The sequence below is a fragment of the Castor canadensis genome, chromosome 9 (assembly GCF_047511655.1).
Source record: "Castor canadensis chromosome 9, mCasCan1.hap1v2, whole genome shotgun sequence".
Classification (NCBI taxonomy): Eukaryota; Metazoa; Chordata; class Mammalia; order Rodentia; family Castoridae; genus Castor; species Castor canadensis.
The window spans coordinates 19,124,431-19,142,777 of record NC_133394.1 but is presented as its reverse complement, the minus strand read 5'-3'; the positions used below and the strand labels follow the sequence as shown (position 1 = coordinate 19,142,777).

The 18,347-nt window shown below is 40.2% G+C and overlaps 1 protein-coding gene across 6 annotated transcripts in view; it reads right to left on the bottom strand.

Moving 5' to 3' along the window:
- Window positions 1-18,347, bottom strand: part of Fhip1a (FHF complex subunit HOOK interacting protein 1A) — a 221,584-nt gene that overhangs the window by 84,626 nt on the left and 118,611 nt on the right. The window contains exon 1 of one of the 6 annotated variants that reach the window (XM_074041282.1): window positions 14,205-14,616. The exons of 4 other annotated variants lie outside the window; for them this stretch is intronic. The gene's annotated coding sequence lies outside the window, so the exon portion shown is untranslated. Of the gene's footprint in view, window positions 1-4,050; window positions 5,639-14,204; window positions 14,617-18,347 lie in introns of those variants that run through there. One more of the 6 variants, XM_074041281.1, reaches the window with a different exon arrangement.

Sequence of the window (18,347 nt, the reverse complement as noted above, 5' to 3'; positions counted from 1 at the left end):
ATTAAATAGGTCACTGACTATTAGGCTTAAGTCGAAGATAGACATTCTCAAAGTCCAACACAGAAAAAATATTATAGATGCTTATACTCAATCTTTCAATTTTCTCTCACCTTGCTACTAAAATATAAAATAACAGTGGTTATTATACATGTAACAAACAATTATTGGGTTTCTTCTTACCACTGCAACTACGTACAACATCACCTCCCCCCAAAAAAATTATTATTCTAAATCACTTGAGCCCAGTTTTCATAATCAAGCAAGAGACTATGACATCAACTGTGTTTGTGGAGTTTAAAAATACCAGTAACAAGAAAGCCATGTGTTAATGGTGAGAGAAATGAAGAATGGCTCAGTGTGACTTGGGAGAGTCACAAAATTGCGGCCAGCCTAATGTAGTTGAGGTTGGGACTGCTTTGTTTTGTTTTATAATCAATGACTATCATAATGAAAGAATTCTCAGTCATTCTGTGGCTCCAAACTAGGTGAAGGTTTTTCTAGTTTTTCTGAAAAATAATTGAACTCTAAGTAACCCTGACAAATCAGAATTAGCAATGATCCATCAAAAATAAGACAGTTGGCCAGGCACAGTGCTCACATCTGTAATCCTAGTTACTCAGGAAGCAGAGATCAGGCTATGATTCAAGGTCAGTCTGGGCAAAAAAGTTAGACCACATCTCAACCAATAGCTGGGTATGGTGGCTCCTGCCTATAATCCTGGCTGTGCAGGAAGAATAAACAAGAGGATCATGATTCAGGCTGGCCTGGGGAAAAATATGAGACCCTGCCCCAAAATAACTAATGCAAAAAAGGATTGGGGGCATGGCTCAAGGGGTAGAACACCTGCCTAGCAAGCATTCATTCAACTCCTAGCACTACTAAAGGAAAAAACAAAAACAGAACTTTTTAGGTGTGAACACAAGGTAGTGCACTTTAATATGAAAAGTGACTTGTGTGCATAAAACATGAGGCGATTCCATGCACAACAGCACCAGTAGGGGAAAAAGACATTGAACTCATGGAGCGGATGGTGAATATGATCTAGCTATGCATGTCTGCCACAGAAGTTACGATAGTGCATTATCTCGCCAGTGCAATCAGCCCAGAAAGGACTGAGCAGAGGCTAGAACATCCCTTCCTTCAGTGTGCAGACCGACTGAAGTTCAGAAGAAAAGCAATTACACTTATCAGAGCACTGGAAAACAAGATCCATGATAAAACTTCATGTGGGGATGGCTCTTTTCAACTAACATGAAGGGCAACCCAAGGAGAACATGCTCAGCTGCTCCTTACCAACAGTGCCCCATGGGAACAGGCTCCAGCCATGGGAGGAGTTGTCTGTGGGAAGCAGGACTGAACTTGGAAACAGTTAAGGAGTATTAAAATGATACTGGGACTATTCAGAGTGAAAGGATCTTCAAAGAGCAAAACCTTGCAAGAATTAGAATTGTGAGGAAAGAGACACTTTAGAGGAAAACAGGAGAAGACTAAGTTATGACGACAGAAATGCCTGTAAGGAGGCAAGTCACATTCCTGAGGGGAACAGCTTGTGCATACAGAGATGCATTTCATTATTAAAACTGGTGGATCTCCCAACCAATAATCCCTAGCAATAGAACCATGTTCTTTTCAACAGGCAGGTCCACCCACAGCCACACCCCTTGTCCATCCAGTGTTTTAAAACTCAGGAACAGTTGCCCCAGGTATGCACAGCACACATTCTCCTGTCCCCAGTCTCTCCCACTCCCTGAGTCCCTACTCAGTCTCCTCACCTGGCTTGGTTACCTGGCCAGCCCTTATCAACACTTAAGTTTGATAAGCTCTGTCTTAAGTAATGAGAGATAAAAATGAGATTCTGAACCATCTTCCTCTCAGTCCTAAACACTGTATTTCTGCAAGCTTGTAGACACCTTTTATTCAAACCACGAAGTGATAACAATGAGGAAATCAAAGTGTTTGTGTTTATTCCAGAGATTGAAAAGCTGTAAAATGACTTGAGATTTCTTGCAGCTCCAGGATTCTAAGATGTATCTTCAAAGGAAGAAATGGCCTCTAACACACACACACACACGCGCACGCACACACACACACACACACACAAAATTTAAGGCTACCTTGCAAGACCCTTTAAGTTAGTTCTCAAAGACAACTTACTTGCAATCCTCTTTGATGTGGGACAATGAGATTCAAACAGGATAAGTATCTTAGCCAACATCATGAGTTAGTTTGATGAAGATAGAATGTTAGTCTCTAGGTTTCCAGTCCAGTGATCTTTCTAGGAAGTCATTTTCTTCTTTCTGCTGGCTAGAATACAATCCCTATTTCCTTAAGGAATCTGAATCTTTTCTGGGAAAAATGCACCTCATTTGGTTTATGCTTATCCAATCACATTTTTAAGACAGATGCCTGAAGATGTGAAACATGTCATGAATACAGAATCTAGAGCACAAAGAAATTTTGGGAGAGAATGAGGCAAGTCACACAAGCTAAAGGCAAGAAGGTAACAGCTATACCAGAAGATCCTGCTGAAGAAAATACTACTGCACACACTCAGACACCAAGAAGTTGGATATTTCCATACCCTCTGTCTTGTTCCCCCAGTGGAGTATCTAAAACTGAGTGAGAGAGCCCAATGCTCATACAGGGTAGCAGGAGGCCTATGACCACAAGCACCAAGGCTTTCAATACGGTGTCAGTACTTTCCTACTCTCGGCCTTTACTTTTTTCCTTTTTGTGGTCATTCCAAGCATTTTATTAAATACTCAGATCACAACTGAAGAAACCAAGTGAAGAATAGAGGACAAAACTAATCAGAAAGCTGAGAGCAGGCAAAAGGCTGCAGTCACGAGAATGTGTGCCCGTGCCAGGAGCAAGGCATAGTCACACATTCCTTCTTCTTGCCCTCCGCTCTCAGTCTGAGATGTGTGACTCTGAATGTTTACAGGGAAGCTTACCACTCTGGCGGAGAACCACACTGTTCTTTCCATAAATACACACGTCCAGTGACTTAAATTTCATGCCTGAGAGACACCCTATAGACCGTTCAGACCTTAAGAAGTGATTTTTTTTCTTTTTCAAACAAACCTCCAACACCAAAAATGCACAAAGGACTCTGTTTATAACAGTAGTGGCACATGTTTTTTGTTGTGTGCCTACCGAGGGTTTTGGCTGGGGGAGGAAGGGCAGGGAAAAAATAGCCTATCAAAATACATGTACGACAGTCTGATGGTTCAGCACAAATTCTACATTGTAGAGACAGAACTGTCTCCATTAATTCCACAGACATTACTGACTGGCCACATTTATATCTTGTTAATATTACACAGAGAAATATTTTTTCCATCAGTAAGGAAAGAAAATTTCTATTAAATATTGTTAGAGACAGGGATAACTGATATAAAAATCACGTGTTTTTATTTGCCCTTTTTTATTTGACTATGACATAATTATACAATATACCATACAGTCACAAAAGTTTATCTGAATAAACAGGTCTCCATCATACCTCTTTCCAGTGTAAAGATTTCTTCAACCTCTTTCCCAGGCAATCTAATTTCAAACTCTTTGGAAAGGTGTAACATTTAGGAAAGCTAGCCATGTGTCAAAATCACACTTTTTCATGCACTACCAATAGTCATTGGTGAGACACATTGCTGTCTCACTAGCACACTGAACTTGGATCATAAACACTTTGGCATTTAGTTGCACGTGATCTCGTGCTACCCTTCAATTCTTTTATCTATTTAAATATAATACCTTCTAATAATAAATTATTTTTTAAACTCCTGTAAGGGAAAGAGATAGAATTGGCTACACTAAAGGAAGCCAGAGCCTAGGGAAATCTTTATTTAGGGAAAACTAGTCATATTTGCAGGCCTACTAGAAGACGCCAATGAACATAAAGAGTCAGAAGATGTAAGAAAAATTATTTCGATGAAGCAATGGAAGCAGAAGAAAGGTGGGGTTGAGAACACAGGTAGGAGAGGCCAAGGTATGAAGGAAAGCAAAGCTGTATCCTTTCACACTGAGAGACTGAGTCAGAAGCCATACCTGATGGAAACACGCAGGCTCCCTTCCCACTTCTTCATCCCTCCTGATAGTTCTCTTGTTCCTTTGCAGACATGACAGATTCAAAGCAGGGAACCAAGGGTAAGGACTAAGAGTTTGTAGCTCAGTTCTTCAAGCCTGGAAGTCTAAATACATAAAGTCCCAACTTGAGAACTTGAGCTTTGAACTCAGAGATAGGGCCTTAGGGCTTTAGGTCTGGCTCTGGCTCCAAGAGCTGTGAAATCTTGAGCAAACAAATGAGGCCCTTTATTTGGAACCCACTTAGGTAAGTATCACGGCTAAATCATTATTCCTTAAGTCTCTTTCAGCTCAAGTCATTATTTTACGTACTTTATTGCAATTGCTGCACCTACTGGGAGAGTAATCAGATAATCATTAAAGAAGGATAATGGCCTTCGTATAAAAATCTTTGTAAGAATTCTAGCTATAAGTACGATTCTATCTGCATTCCTATTTGACTGTTAAAGCATATTTTCCCCTAAGGAACCCACAGCATAGAAATCACCCACTCAAATATAATTCTGTGACTGGGTTTTTTCTTTTTCTTTCTCTTTCTTTTTTTCCTTTTCTGAGCAACTGTCAGTAGACAAACTCATTGTTTTAGAATGCACATTGGAATGCCCTGGACTGGCTGCTATGAAACACATAAAAAGTGTATCACTGTAAATGTGCTTATCAGGGAAAATTCCATCTAAGGGTAAAGATGCCTCAAATATTGGGCACACGTGAAGACAGGTGATCCTTGTGCCCTCAATTATAACTAATACAAGGAGGGGGAATTCATTTTGAGCCAAACTACCATGGACAAACCCTTCTCAGAGCTTAAGAAAATCTTATCAAACCCAAATCCTCCATGTGCTCTAGTTGTCTGGCTCAGTTTCCTGTTCTCGCTCCTGTAGTGCCATATGACACTGTTGGACTGTGGAAAATGAACCAAACATCTCGTAATGCTGACTCTCCTTGTCATGGTCCTAAGCCCACCTCTACTTGCCAGGGTGGGACTCTGGCCCATCCATTTTTCAACATCTATCATTTTAGTAAAACACTATCTTGTTTTGTTCCACCAACTAATCAGCCACCAGGTAATACAGAGTGTACCCAAAGAAAATTCTCTCAATGAACACATTCCAAATGGCTTCAAGCTCTGACAAATGCACAGTTCAAAACAGTAACAAGATTGTAGAGCCCTTTTAATAATGCAATGAAATCATCCCATCATATTTTACACCTTAATTTCACAAAAACAGGCAGCCTACTAGGTCATCAAACTCCACGTAACTGAATGATAAGCAGAATAAATGGAGAAAAAAAAATCAATATTAATATTCAAATTCACACCGGAAATTTGGTTTTTTACTTCATTTTTAAGGCTATTTAAGAAACTAAGTGTATCAACTGCTGTCCTTCAAAGATGCACTTGTGGGACCTGTAATCATACTACTTGGGAGGTAGAGACCTCCTAAGATGGACTCTGTCTGAAAAACAAAGTAAAGCAAAAAGCTCTAGACGCTTGGCTCAAGTGATAAGAGGGCTTGTCTAGCGAGCATGAGGCTCTGAGTTCACTCCCCAATAGAGAAAAAAAAGATATATTTACAGTAAAACCTTTAGAGTCTCAAAACAAGGGCTAATAGCCACTTAAGAGTCTAAAGATATTGCTGAAGAGATAGTTGTGGGATTTTGTGAGTTCTATGATAACAAAAGTACTGTTGCTAACAGAGAGATAAAGAACTCGTCTAATCTAGATCATACAGAAATGGGATCTGACTGAGACTGTCCAGGAGGAGCCCGGGCACATTCATTCTTGTAGCCACTGGTAGCTCTCTAACCCCAGTGATGTCTTTGTTGCATGGTTTAAATAGTAAATAATTAGAAATATCCTACAATTCATCAACAATGTTCTGGTTATATAAATTATGGCATGTCCATATAATGAATACTATGTCACAGCTTTTCATTTTTAAAAACAGGCAGTTCTTAATGTACATCTATAGAAAGGCTGTCAGGATATATATGGAACAGCAAGTATAGGATGCCAGCACTTGTGTGAGAGGAAAAAAAAGCTGTGTGTTCCTCTGCATGCGTGTAAGTGCACAGACAATCTATATGAAGACATTCTAAGGTAGCTGTCTGGACACAGGGGCAAGACATGGCCAGGGGATAGCTAAGAGAGGGAGACTTACTTTTCACTGTATATCCTTTTATACTTTTTGAGTTTTGTACCATATTTATGTACTATTTAGCAAAAAAAAATTTTAACCTAACAAAACAGAAGCAGAAGAACATCCTAAACAAAAGGAAAAGTCCCCAAGCCCACTTACACATAAGGACTATAAGGTACTGGAGGGTTCCTCTTAGTCCAAATATGAAAAGAAAGTAACTGCACAATGGACTCTGCAGAGTAAGTGGGGATAAACAAGTGGCCTAATACAACATGCCAGCTACTCAGTTACAATGGCCACAAAATATATTTGATACAAAACCTACAAAGGAAAACCTGCCACAGTTTTCCCTCAGTCTACAGGGGACCCCTGCAGATACCAAAATCTGCAGGTGCTCAAGTCACCTTCTCCTGCATACACTAGATCATCTCTGGGTTACTTAGTCCCTGAGTCAATTGGAATGCTACACTGTATGACTCAGGGAATAAAGACAAGGAGGAAAGTCTACACAAGTTCAGTACAGACACAGCATTTTTATCCTTGAATGTTCTTCATCTACAGTTGGTTGAACTTGCATACGTGGAACCTGAAGACAAGGCTGTCTTCAGAACGTCTATCTGAACGTCTAGATATAAAAGTTACTAACTCGCAAGGGAATAAACATGAACGAAAATGGCTTATCAGGAGAGGGTAAAGAATTCTGAAAGGTGACAGTCTTATTTTTAATAGTTATTTTAATATTATACAATAATACTGAATTAAATTTAAGCAGTTTACCTCAGTCTATGGAGTTCATGACTCTAGGAATGTACAAAGTTAGTGAATGTTTGGCCAAGCTTTTTTTCTGACTAGATTAGTGGTTCTTCAGCAACAGCCTGAGGAACCCTGAGGCTCTCCAATACCACTGTGAGGGGTCACCACAGGCTCTCAATAATTTTTTCAAGGACCTCTTTTTCTTAAAAGAAAAAACAAAATCAGCACAAACATAGCCCACTACACAAAGTCTCATACTCCAAACCCCACACTTTACTGTTGTACTTGCCTTGCCTCACCACTATTCACATTTGAATTTGGGTTTCCTTATAGAATTTTCTGCATAAAACCTATTCTTTCAGACTAAGATATGCTCTGAAAAACCAAAGATTATTATGCATCTGTAAATAAATCTCAAACTTTCTCAATTAAAAACATTCTGCTCATTAGCCACAAATCTGTTTTGAAAATTTCACTTTACCACGGGCATCAATTTATGGATTCTGAAGCGGGATGTGGCAAGGAGTCCTCTGCAGCCCCCAAGAGAAGCAGGGCTGTGCCTCCCCCTCCCCCGTGCAGAGCCGGGCCCATTGCTACACACCCACACACATGCAGATCCCTCTGCACACAGATGCACACACTCATCGTGACCTGCTGTCGTTTCAGAGCCCGACAATAGAAAAAGCCCTGTGTAATTGGCTATTAAACAGTAAGAGAGGCTCTAATTTCTGCTTGGGGGGTTAGAATTTAGGCTTCCCACCATGCTCTTCCAAAAAATAAAAGTAAAAGCTGGAATGACTTATACTAAACCGCTGCTCTGTCAAAGCAAAGATAGCTTGTTACCTGGATGGCTGCCACCACCATCAACCACTAAGCAGACCTGAACAGAGGACACCCTCGTGGGGAGGAAGCCATTACTTTACCAATGAACCTCCAGAAGAAACTGGGAAGGTGACACTTGGCCCACAGTCTGCTTTGGCTGCACTTGCCTCTGGAGTGACTGGCACAGACCTGAATGGTTTCGGGCTTATCTATACCTTAATTAAAACTCTTCTCTGCTAAATTAACACATGGGTATGAGTATCTTTTGGAAAAGGGAAAGAGGAAGAGAAAACAAAAGCAAGAAAAGAAAAATCAAAGACAGTGTTCTAAATTCAGTTTTGCTTCAGATCAATTTTGCATATAGCTTCAGGTGTTAGACAATGAGCAAGAACAGACAATGGTTCCTGCGTCCCCTTCAAAAGCATCCTGCACTTCAGGGTTTAACTTTAAAAGTCAAAGGAGTGGTGAAGAGAGCCTGGAAGCAAAAGAGGAACCTGGAACTACCTCCCTTTCTTTTGCAAAAATAATTTTAGATAATACAAACACATATATCCATAATGAATTCACCTCCATTCTGTGTCCTAGAGAATTATCAGCACTGGTGATTGGACCCCTACCAGTAGAGGGTTAGAACCACAACTTCTCTGAGGATTAGGATCCAACATGAGTGCACAAACAAGGCAGGAAAATACTCAGTTCCTACCAAATATCCTTTAGCAACACCCTTGCCAGAAGCTAACACGCTTCTTGTTAAGTTGGGCAAACAGATGAGAATCCAACAAAGCAGTGAGTATTTGGGTCAGGCTATACAAAAGTAACGTGTGTCTTCAAATGCACGAATTCCTTTCAACACAGTGAGATGGCAGGTAGGAAGTGGGCTCACGCAAAGCCACAGAAGGGACATCTGCAATTCCCCAAGAGTAAGCTGAAAGTGACATGAACCTTGTAAATGGTTGTCCCCTCCCTCCTTAATCCCTGAGTTTTTTGGAGGGGATGGGGAGAGCCAAGGACAAATGAAATGGAAGAAGTGACTTCACAGCACTGGAGCTTGCTTCAGAACACCCAGGAGGATCTCCATGTACAGTAGCTACACCCCAAATCTGCAAATTTCCATGTAAGTTACATTTCCTGCTTTATATAAATGAAAGCTAGTATAGGTGAGCCATCTATCCATGAGGCAACTCGAGTAAAATTAAAGACAGATTTTTTCATTAAATAAACAAGTCTGTTTCTAAAATATTTTAAATTTACACCCATAAATATAGCATACAAACACTGGCAATTAGAAGTTCAGTAATAAACATCAGACTCTCTCTAGAAACATTTTTCAAAAATAAGGGAAAGGATAATGATAGAATAGGAACCAAACAACTGCAAGCCTCTGGGTTTTGGGTAAATCAGATCATGCTAATATTAATATCCAGCTAATAAATTAGTAGGAAAATTAGTGGTAGTAACTTCCAGCTCATGTTCTTTCTGTGATAAATCTAAAGAGAATTTTTATTTTAATTCCAACCATATTTGGTTCTGAGGGCTTCTGAAGTACATGTAAATTATAAATGTATTTAATTAACACCAGTGAACATAGCACACACCTATATACTGTTTATTGAGAAAATAAAATGATTCTCTCTGAAAAATTGCCACAATGTTTTCTACCATGTGCTCTACCAGAATGTAAGCTGTAGAATAAGAAGATGGTAAAGGGGCTGCTGGAATTAAATACTGTATATGATTATATCACAATAACATCTGTAGTCTATCAAAATCAGTATTCTATATTTATTGCCTTCACAAAACCATAATTACACACTGATTTGATCAAAATTACTAGTTGACTTGAGCAATTCAGTCAACCAGCCAGCCTTTGGGGTAATTAGTCAAATCAACAGTCTATCAAAATGACCAATATGTTTCTGAATCACGGATTAGACACTCTACAACATCACCACAATTCTTAGATTCAGTTCCCAAACCTCAGTTGCTCTTATTTAATTCATAGACTGTTTTCCTCATAATTTAATTTACTCTGTACACCACTGAGTTTTTCTTTCCCTCCAAGGGAAGAAAGGAAAGTAACAACAAAAACCAAAGTACAAAATTCAACGAAATCAGATACTCTTGTTTTGAAAAAATAAGAGGAGGAGGAGGAAGAGGAAGGGAGTTGTTTTCATTATTGAGTGAGAGAGAGTGAGAAGGGTATAGTCAAGGAGAAAGAAACAAAAATGGATTCTTACCAATCAAACCACTTCTCGGTGCCTCAAATTCCATTAAAGGCCACCACTCTGTTGATTTGATGCCAAATGCCTCTAAAATGTTCTTACCCCAAGAAGAGTGTGTTTTTTGAAAGAACAAGGAAAGCAATACATTTAAAGGCTGGAGAAAATTTTCTTCCATTTACTGGGGTCAGTGAAACATCCATCATAGGAAGACACAAACACCTTACAGAATAAAAGATCAGAGGAGCTACACAAGGAGGAGATCAAAGAGCCAAGCCTCTGGGGGAATCAAACAAGCAACTGTCTGAACACATCCCCTTGTGATTTCTCTCCCAAATCTAGCTGGTGTGATCGTGGGGAGAACCACAAAGCAGAACATATTATCCCAGAAAATGTGATTAAAAAGTGATTCATTCTAGTTTGGCTCTCCCTCTGGAGAGGGAATCTTTTCAAAGTCATTAAATAGAATAACTATATAATGAAAGTTTTAAAAAAGCAAAAATGTTCAAATTAGCTACGCACACTAACTACAGCTAAACACATGAAATTATCTGTCTACTCAGCATAATGATAACATATTCGGTAAATGGTTGCAAAACTATCAAAAGGAACTGGATGCATTTATCCGACATCAACAGATCTAATTCCACCTGCTTGAGCTAAATGACATTTTTCTGTCCATTCCTGTCACATCTACCATTCCAAGAACAAGTTGTCATTAAAAGTTGAAGTGGGGACTGGCAGAGTGGCTCAAGTGGTAAAAGGGTAAAAGTGCCTGCCTAGCAAGTGTGAGGCCCTGAGTTCAAACCCCAGTGCTGCCAAAAAAAGGGTGGGGGATAAAATTCAAAATAGAAACAGAGCATGTCCAGTATAATTTTAGCAAAAAAAAAAAAAAAAACCTCTGGTTGCCAAGATCAAAAACATTAATCTGAACTATGTGCTACTAAGTGCCAGTTTTAAACCTGTCTAAACCTTATCTATCAGGAGGCAGAGATCAGGAGGATCGCGGTTCAAAGCCAGCCCAGGCGAATAGTTCATGAGACCTTATCTCAAAAAAAAAAAAAAAGCCATCACAAAAATAGGGCTGGTGGAGTGGCTCAAGGTATAGGCCCTGAATTCAAGCCCCAAAACCACCCCAAAAAAACCAAAAAAACCACACCTTATCCAAGTCCATGGCTCCCTATGGCAACAGTTTTTGAAGCAGTGTTTTCAGAACCAGACGTGGGTCTCCTTGAGGATAGAGATCACATCTTCTGTTAGTCATGAATTAATTCAATAGGCATTGATCCACGTCCCAAACATGCGCAGTGTGGGGTGTGTGAATAAAAACCAGCCCCGGGCGTCAGGGAGTGATCAGAGCTCACTGTGGGGAGTCAGTAGTAGCAATGGCCTCCAGGGAAAAGAGGGCTACCATTCCCTGAGCACTTGCTGTGTTCCAGGAACCCCAAGAACTGTCTATTCATTCTCACCACCACACAATGAGGCAGGGACTCCAGTCCCATTTTGCAGATGAAGAAAGGGAAGTTGAGAACAATGACTGGCACTGGCTGACAAGCAGCTGGGGCAGGAGAACTGGAAGGGCTGCATGGTGGGGAGCAGGAGTCACTTTGCAGCCGTGATCAGGAAGGGACCATGCAATGACTTCCCTAAGGAGTGGCTGCTCATGAATAGCATTTGTATAAGCATACACCTGAAGGGACACAGGAAGCAACTCACCTAAGCAAGTGACAAGGGTGCTGACGCAGACAAGACGTGATTCCTGACAGCTCAGCCCCCCATGGAGGATCACCATTTGTTAGTTTCCCTGCTTGCTTTCCCATAACATCAACAGAATAATTTTTGTACCAATCACAAATCCAGATATTGGGGAGGTTAAAAGTTGAGAGTAGGCAAAATTATGACTTGAAAAAGCTATAATCACCAGTCAGCTAGTCATTGCTACCACCATAACGTGTCACTCTAACAGCCCAGAAAGTGGGCTTTCACTCACTGTTCACATTGTATTTTTCTGCTTTAAGTATTAAATGTCTAGCTACACAGATGAAGTCCAACTGGGCAATAATTCTAGTAGATGTTAGAAACATGAGAAAAACTGATTCGCCTGCCAGAAAAAAAAAAATGAACATTAACCATCCAATATATCCCAGACCATTGCTTTATTGTAAGAGAGGGAAATTTTAACAGCCAATGAGACATGCATTACCCAAAATGCTGATTCAAAACCTTTTGCATTACCCCTTCCTATGCCGTACACTGATCCTGGTGAGAACCTGTGTGTAAATTCTGCAGTTCTCTGTATCCAATTTAAATTATCAAGTTAAAAAATAACTGAGCTTTTCTGTAGTTGTTTAGAAAATACAAGACAGTACAATTATTTTAAGTACAAATCTGGGCCATAAATTACATCAATCCTCACATTAAATCCTCCTATGAATCAGATTCTGCAATTTGGCTCTTGATTTTATAAAATTTCTGTACATGATGCTTGCCTGCTCCACGCAGCATGGTCTTTTTTCAGATAATTCTAATACGAAGCACATTCTTGTGTATGCAGTTTAAGGATCTGTGACTGTGCGGGTCTGGAACTTAATACTAGAATAAATCACATCATGAATCAGGCAAATTATATAAAAAGGTGGTTCTATTTTTACAGGGCTATGTACCAAACCTTCACACACACACACACACACACACACACACACACGCACAACACATGGATTACATCTTGTACAACTACCTGTCTACCTTAAGACTATATTCACCACTAGAAATCACCTGATGACCTCCTTTCCACCCTCCCCTTTCATGGAATTGCAAGAGTTAACACCATTGTAACGGATGCTGAAATGTATCCCAAGTCCCTTCAGGATAGCAAGATTTATTCCACAAGTTGTGAGGAGCACTCCTGGCTGTGAACCTTTGCCAGAAATTGGCCTCTACTGAAGAGAGCTGCTTTGCCCAAGCTGTACCCTCCCCTTGAGGGCAGCCACATGCATGACAAAGGGAGGCTGTGACCTTTTCTCTCCACTCAGTACAATTCTTAAGGGCCATCCTGGCAACCTGAAGAGCCAGTCCATCAACCCCTGATACCCATGACAGATGTGGATTCAGAGAACAGACCTAATGAAGTTCTCATGCATGCACCCAGGATGACACCCAGAGAGAGGATCACTACTATCAATCACCTGAGAAACCACACCTCTAAGGTTGTTAAAGATACTTAGGAAGAAAGTAAATATTTCTGTGAAAAAGTAAGTACTCTTTTAAAATGGCACAAGCCTTCAAAGAGGGAACAGTGCCCGCCTCTGCTGCGCAAACTAACAAACACTCCAAGTCAGCTTCGATAAACGCACTGGTATTTGCCAAAATTCAGCCTCTTACAGTTCTAACTGACTCCCAACCCAATCTTAAGAATTAATACAAAAACCAGCCTTTTGTGTTACATAAAGCATAGCCTCCAAGTATTTATATTACCATTTGAAAAGCATTTATCCTTCACACTAAGTACGTGATCTAGCTAAATTAAAAATAAATAAATACCAAAAACCTGAGGACAAGAAAAGTAAATTAACCCAGCCACTCACTTTCTTCTTTCAAAAATAAACCCTTTCAGGAGCTGAGGTGTCACTCATTGGTAGAGCACATGTGCAGCACACCTGAGGCCCTTAGTTTGATCCTTAGCACCAAAAGATAAAATGCAATAAGCCCTTTCAAAAGAATGGTCTTTTGGTAGTACTGGGTTTTGAACTCAGAGCTTTGTGCTTTTTGCTCTGGTTATTTTGGAGATAGGTTCTTGCTTCTTGCCCAGGCCAGTTTAAACAGCAATCCTCCTATTTGAGGCTTCTTGCCATCACCGGGATGGCAGGCATGCACCACCACCACCCAGCTTTTTTCCTTTGAGATGGGGTCTCACCAGCTTTGTTGCCCGTGTTGGCCTGGAACCTCAGTCTCCAGCATAGTTTGGGATGACAGGCATGCGCCATCAGCACTCAGCTGGCTCAAAGATTTTTCAAGTATTCTAATGACAAAAGGTAGAGAGTAAAGGAGAAAAGGAAGAAGAGAGTTTCACCTCTACCATAACAATTCCTCATTTCCCTCACAAAAAGACTGTCTAAAGCTAAGTGAAAAGGACAAGTGTCCCATGCTACATTTAAGGGAACCTTGTTTCCAGAAACCAGCTCACCTGTTAAAGGTATCTCTCTGATGTTTCTAAAGCAGCTACCATTATGTTCAGAATTCCTGAGCCAAATGCTGGCAAAGGCACTGACCAGTGACATCTAATGACTAAAAGCAAAGGGCATTGGTAAATTAGTCAGGGTGGCCCTGATTCAAGAACCAGCTCCACCCCTTACTCTCCATGTGACCTTGGGCAGGACACTAAACCTCTCTAAACTTAACGCCTTGTTAGTAAAAACAGAGGTGACCATCATGGTGCCTACCTCCTGGGGATGCAGGGGAGATTAACTGTAATACTGGGTAAGTGCTGGCACAGAGTCCTTCTCCTTTGCAAACACTAATATAAGTGAGCTATTACTATTAGCTAATTTTCCATCTGGGCCTAACAGAACCCAAGAGCTTTGGGGAGAAGCAGTACTTCAGGTATTTAAAAAATAATGAGTATTAAAACTCTCTAAGGTGTCAGTTGATTGTTTTAGCAGATTTATAGCCTAGATATCCATAGAAGCTTTTGTTACCAAAAAAAGAATGTCTAAGAAAGTTCAAAGACTACTGGGTAGGATAATCTCACAGCTGAAACGTTAGCTGTCTGGGAGTCTACAGACTGCTTCCTAGGCAGCCTTTCTCTTGGGCCTGCCATACACACTATAGCAGAGAGGTGTGCTGGACTGTCTCAGAGATGAATGGCTACACCTGCACATATTTCTGACACTTCTCACACAGACAGGACACAACTGATGGCCTACCATCCTTGATGACAACCCTTCAGGGAACAAGACAGACCCAATCAATGATACCACTGCTCAAAAGCAAGTCACACTATTCCCTCCTGGTTTTTGAATAGAAATAATCCACTCTAATCAGAACTGCCAACCTAGAGAAAAAACTGACACACTGTTTTCAGACTAAGGGACAAGTGGTAAAACAGGCAGGCAATGGCTGCATCTATTAGAGCTGGTGGTGTGGGGACCAAAGGGAATGTCTTTGTATTAGAACATGAGATCTTGACTTTCCCCTGGCTCTCAAGGTCTGGCCCTCTAGAGAAACAAAGTTTAGGCTTTAACACAGCAGCAGGACTGGAAGACTCACGGGTGGAATGTTTACCTAGCACATGTGAGGCCTGGGTTCCATTCCCAGCACTGTATAAATAAACAAACAAAACTAGTTTTGAGATAATGACTCTGTTACCAAGCGTGAATATTTTCATAGCCCTCCTTCTTCAATGGGCCATATGTACACATCCATATGAATGGCCAAGCCAAGTACTGTCTCCCTACTTTCCCAGATCCCATCATGGAAGGCATATTCTTCAGTCCTAAGATTCTTCTTACTTCTCAAGTCTTGACTTAGAAGTCTCCACCACTCAGAAACATCCCCAAGAGAATTTGACTTTTTTCCCCTGAAGACTACAAACTCCTTCAATGCACCATCTACATTTTGCTCACTGCTATATCCTCAACTCCTTGAACAAAGCTGGTCACATCATAGGCCCTTAAGAAATACTAGCTGAGTGAATTAATGAATGAATGAAAAAATGAGTAAGTAAAAGAAAGGGAAAGATGCTGCTGACTCAAATATTTAAGCCCAGTCAAACCTATCATTTTTATGTTTAAACTATAGCACTCTCCCAAAAAATAAATGGATAATTACCAAAAATACTTTTTTTTGAGACATGGTCTTGCTATATAGCCCATGCTGGGCTGGCCTAAAACTCAAGACCTTCCTTTCTCAGGAGGATGGGGGAATAAGGGAGAACAATAGAGGGGTGAATCTAATTAAGATATATTGTAAGCACATATGTAAATGTCCCAATGAAACCTTGGTGTACAACTAATACATGCTAATAACAATGTTTTTAAAAAGACCTCCCTGCCTCAGCCTCCTGATTGCTTGGATTACAAGTGTATGCTACCAAGCCCAGCTAAAGATGCTTTTCTAAGCTTCTCATCCAAAAGCATATTAAATAGTATCACACCATTCACCTTTTCCCCAAAGTGAGAGGTTTTTCAAAGCAGGTTTCTGTTTTGATTATTTATTTTATTGGTAAATCTAATCCATCAAGATAAGTCAATTGATAACATCTTTTGTTCATGGTTAAGGATGGGTTATAAAAGCAGGTCATTCTGAGATAAGAAGAGTAATAAAATATTTTGCCTTGGTTATCTTAGTCAATCTTATTAGCAATAAAGGTGAGATAGGAATTTCACATGTGTTTCTAGCCTTGAAACTGCTCACCTTTCTATGGCTTAATCATCACAATATCAAAAAAACTGAACAGCAACAAATCATTGCCCGTACTTTTCATTCCCCATCACTGACAAACAGAAATATTAAGCCGTTCTTACCCAGACCTTCCTGGGAAACCACGTGCTCTTTGGAGCAATGAGAGACACAGTGAGGACTTCCACCCTCTGAACTCGCAGAGCAGGGCTGCAGAGGAGAATGGTCTGAGAACTGTTCGAAGACAAACTAAGTGTGGCTGAGACTCCATGACCGGCTCAACACCACACCTTTCTCAGCACTGTGGTAGGAGAGGGAAAAGGCCACTCAGCCGCACACTGAGACTGCCTCCTAAACCCACAACCCAAAGCAATCTCAGAGTCTGAGGCCTCTGTCTGTGAGTAGCAGGCCATGTCTCAGGTCCCTGTTTTCACACTCTTCTCTGCCATCTGACTTAAATGTCAGCTCTACGTGGGAAAAGGAGGAGTTACATAGTGACAGAGATGGACTGTCAGGTTAGGATAATCAGAATTCCTTTGCCTTAACCTGAGTATATTGCTCTATGGTCATAAGCTGTACCTCCAAATGTGTGTTTCACTCTAGGTGAAGCAGACGGAGACATGTGGATAGATTAAGACAAACGAGAAACAATGTGACACAGTGAAAAGTCAGTAAGACTAAAAACTAGAAATGTGACACTCCTTCTACTCCTAGTCAGCTACAGGAATTTGGGCAAATTACCCAACTTCTCAGGCTCACTTCTTTACCTTCAAAACATGGGACTGAGGACTGGGGTACAGTTTAGTAGTACCGGACTTGCCTCGCATGTATAAGGCCCCGTGTTCCATCCCCCTGCACCACTCAAAATAAAAAATAAATGGGACTATAACAAATGATTTGCACATTCTCCTCCAGCTTCTATTCTAAATCATGCAAATTCTAGGAAACCCATGACAGCACCACTGAAAATCAGTCACATGAGAACCCTTGTGCCAAACAAATGAAAAGAACTTGCATACCATGCCTTGTTAGTCTGAAGTATGTCAGGTTTGATGCCATTCAAGCCATGACCCATGCACTATGTCACCTATCACATTAACTAAGACTTGCTAAAATTTTAATAGTCAGCGAGCTCTGAAACACTCTGGGGTTTCCCACTACAGAGATAAGAACAAATTGATGCAATTGTTTGAAAGGTAAGTTTGCATATTTACTAGAAGTCTTTAAAATTACAACCTTTGACATATTTCACTACAGAAATGATTGTAGTCTTTAAAAATTTGGGAATAAGCAATATGTTTGATTAAAGCATGATATATTCATATGTGAAATACTAAGGTGAAACCCCTTTAACAATCAATATACATTTTAAAAAATGAAGAACAGGAAGGTAAAACAGGTCCGGTCTGGAGGAGGGTACCAGAGGGAGGGGAGAGGGTAAATGGAAAGGGTGAAGGAGGGCAAATACGGTGGATGTACTTTGTGTACGTTTATGTTACAACAATGACACTGCTGATAAATGAAAAACGGGAATCAGCAGTATGTTGACTATAGATAAACTAAATAATAAATGAAATTCTTCCCATTCACCATGATTTAGGATGGTATTTAATGACACAGGCAAACTCTCATAAAATGAAGCAAGAAAAGCAAAATAAAAATTAAATGCATACATGACCATAATTATGTATAATGTGTGCACATTCTATACTGCATGCATGTATGATAGCATTTATAAATAAGACTATGAAGACAGATAATCTATGAATAGCAGTAATCACCAGATGTATGTTATTTTCTTTTTGGTGTCTCCATATTCCAGATTCTCTATGATAGAATGTAATAATTATAATCAAAAGACTTTTATATACACGGGACTGAAGGATACAAAACAATGAAGGCTTTAGCAATGACTAACTTATTCTGCCTA